The sequence below is a fragment of the Rhagoletis pomonella genome, unplaced genomic scaffold, assembly GCF_013731165.1.
Source record: "Rhagoletis pomonella isolate Grant_MI unplaced genomic scaffold, Rhpom_1.0 Rhpom_scaffold_00002, whole genome shotgun sequence".
Classification (NCBI taxonomy): Eukaryota; Metazoa; Arthropoda; class Insecta; order Diptera; family Tephritidae; genus Rhagoletis; species Rhagoletis pomonella.
In genome coordinates, this window is record NW_023458556.1 from 54,784,757 (window position 1) to 54,788,449 (window position 3,693).

Below are 3,693 nucleotides of genomic sequence, written 5' to 3' on the forward strand. Positions count from 1 at the left end.
ACGCACTTACATGTTCGTGGACCAAGCGGTTCTCAGGCCATTTGGCTATCCCAGGAATGCCGCACAGTGGTTCAAACTGGCATTTGATGTTCATAATTCAATGGAGCATTCATTTTTAAACCAATTTGGTTTCTTTTTTTAATGAAAGCTTATAAAATTAGCATGAGACCACTTGACCCTGTATTAAAAGCAGCAGAAAAAAATCCAAAAAATTTTAAGGTTTTTAAAAAAATTTCACAAAGATTAAAAACTTTTAGATCTTAGGAAAATAGTATATAGAATAAGAATATAAACTACACAACATGCAGCCACTTGCAACTTGCAAATTTAACGATCTATAAACTATAAACTGTGTAAAAAATTTAATTTTGATAAAATTGGGGAAATTTTTTTTTATAACATTTCTGGAACAGGATATTCGAGTTTCTTCAAAATGTTGCAACTTTTTCCGCACTTTGCGCTAAACAAATTTAGTATAAACATATAAAAATTAAAAGTCGGGCTCAACTGGTCTTTTGCAAATTTTATAAGCTTTCATTCAAAAAAAAATGTATCAAATTGGTTGAAAAATGAAGGCTCCAGTGAATATTGAACATTAAATTCCAGTTTCTAAACACTATGCGCCGGTAATGAGCCAGATATAATAATTATAATAATATTTTGGCACGTACACTATTTGGCCGAGCTTCTCCTTCAATTTAATAATCGTCTTGATATTACACAAATGGAGGTTTGCCATTTCTTTCCGAGAGGCGACCGCTATTAGAAATAAACTTGTTCTAATTTAGATGAGCGGTAGTACACACTTCGAACCACTTACCGACATCGGCTTAACTTATTCTTAAAATAAACAATTCTAATTTGCCTCCTACATAGTTAGCGTAACAAAATCAAACTTCATTTGTCATAAAGCTCGCCAAGGGATTACCTTACCAATTCAGTTCATACATACATACATATATGTTTGTACGTCAAAATACTATGTGGCAGATAGAAGCAATTTCTTTCCATCTTGAAGAACTAACTTTGGGTATGTTAGTATTTTGTGTTCATGTTATGTTTCGTTGACAATGATAACATTTCCAGTCGAGTAATTTTATAACCAGAGACGCCCTTAAGTACATGTGTACATAATTAACTGATTTACTCTGGTGGTTCGGTATACTTAGGCTGCTGAAATATTGATTGGCTTTTAGTAGGTGGGCACACAACGCGCGCGACAGCCAATTCTATTCAATACACAATGGCGGAATTGTCTTTCGTTGGCCTTTTTTTCTTAGCATTACGTTTATTATTATTTATCTACTCGAGTCTTTTAGCACACTCAAAATTTTGAAACTTAATAGACAAACGAGTAGTCAGTATCCACTTACTGTACTTGCTCCTTTGGGGAGCAGCTAACTCTCAGTCCCGTTGGGATGTAATAAGCAGGTTTATCGACTTCTATTTTCGATTTTGTTCAGAAGATCTCACCCATACACACAGCCGCAGCTAAGCTACGCTGAGGAGTGGTTAAGAGAAAAATCGTTAACACTGGCAGCCCACAAGACGGAAGCCGTTCTTATCAGTAGCCGAAAGAAGGTGGAAAAAGTGAAAATAAGATTAGGAGACACCATTACAGGGTCCAAGCCGTATGTAAAATATCTCGGGGCCTTCATTGACCACCGCCTTTGCTTCCGCGACCACCTGGAATCAGCAAACAAGAAATCAGCGATGGCAACAGCAGCCTAGTCAGAATTAATGGCTAACATAGGGGGACTACGGCAGCAGGCTAGACAAGTCTTGGCACGGGTTGTGAAGTCAATACTTCTCTACGTATCGACAGTCTGGCGTGACGCCTTCAAACGGGCATCCTACATACGAGGCATCAATGCTTCATACCGCTTATGTGCTCTTAGGGCAGGATCAGCCTCATATACCGCGTACAACACTTAAAACCGCAGCGAAAGCACAAAGCGTGGAACAGTGGCAGACTCGTTCGGATAGCACCACAAAGGCCAGGTGGACTTATCGCCTAATACCTAAATTTAAACCTGGCTCAATAGGCAGCATGGAGAGGTAGATTAGTACATAACTCAAATCATCATTGGACATTGGCTGTATACTTGCACCGCTTTAGACTTGCACCAAACCCTTACTACGAGCAATGCGGATCAGCAGTTGTCGAAGACGCTGAGCACGTATTTTTCAAGTATCCCCGTTTCAGCGCCATGAGGTCCGCATTTAACCGTAAGCTTGGTTTGTGTGTAACATCAGAGAATCTGATTTCGTCAATACTAAAAAGCAAGGAAGCCTGGAAGGATGTCTGCCCAAGGGGTTAAATATATCCGACACAACCCGTAATGACAGGTGGAAAGTTCATAAGGAAAGCTCTTTTTCTTGAACAATTACGGCATATAGAGGGTGAACCTCTCAAGTAATATCGAAGAGCCAGCACTAAACTGCTGCATCCGGACAGTACTAGACTTAGAAACAACCTTCTTAGTGATACAACAGTGGAATAACATTAACAATAACAGACGTAAGGCTTAGTGCTCAAACCGCCTCCCGACGAACTAAATAACGGTGGTACCAGGGGAATCGGTACATAGACGGTAGGAGGTTTAGTGCGTTAAAATCTCACACGTGGTGACGTGGTTAGGCTTTCGATGCTTCCTCGACTGAAAAACAGGTACTTAGCTTCGACAGAAAGCCCGGCCATCGTCACTCGATCTAAAAAATATCGTACTTTAGTCCGCAACTTCTTAAGCTCTTAAACTCCACATGCTGGGTTTGAGATATATAACCGACGTCTGCTTCTTTCTTTGTTTGAGTAAAAGATGGCTATGATTTCAGAAACTAATACCTTGTTTATACCAACACATAAAGCGCTTTGACCCAGTTCGCTGTGATTCAAAACGGAAGCATAAACCAACTTTCAATACGTTCAGAAATTCAAAAGTGTATTGACTCGAATTTGTTTTCAAATCGCTTTTTTATTTCTCACATCGGTTAGAAAACAAGTATAAACACATCACACATTTGACGCGAAGTGAAAAAAGGCTGGTTTTCTTTACACAGCCCGTTTTAAATTTGAATTAATATTATAACAAATTTGAATTGTGGTTCGCTTCCATTTCGGTCCACCGCGCAAATTAATTATTTAAGAAATATCGAATAAAAATAACAAATTTAGAGTAAGCGTTTGATTTTGTTTACTTTTCAATACAGTTTCCGGGAGTGTGCCCTAACGACACAGGTATAAATGCTTGAAAGGAATATGTGTTGAGTCAAATCAGCTTTTTGGTAATGCGGTTCTTGCGTAGGTATAAACAAGGTATAAAATTCCATTTTAAGAATTTTTATTGGAGCTATAGAAATTCATATTAAAATGGTTTTATATATAAAGGACGTAATATATGTTTCCATAAGAAATACTGTGTAAAAATCTTCCACACCAATATTTAATTACTTTTAAATGATATGACTTTTAAGTTAAGGCGTGCCAGTAAAGGTATTAGATGAATTGTAGCGAAGGAATCTTGTTTTTAATAGAAAACTGAAGATAATTTTTATAGATAGGTGTACCACCATTTTCGACCAAAAACACGTTTTTGTCACAAAATGTAACAATTGGTGAGATTGGCTCATATAGCTGAAAAAGAAATCGAATTTTATTTCCGTAGTAAAAAGGTAATACGGAAAAACGCCCCC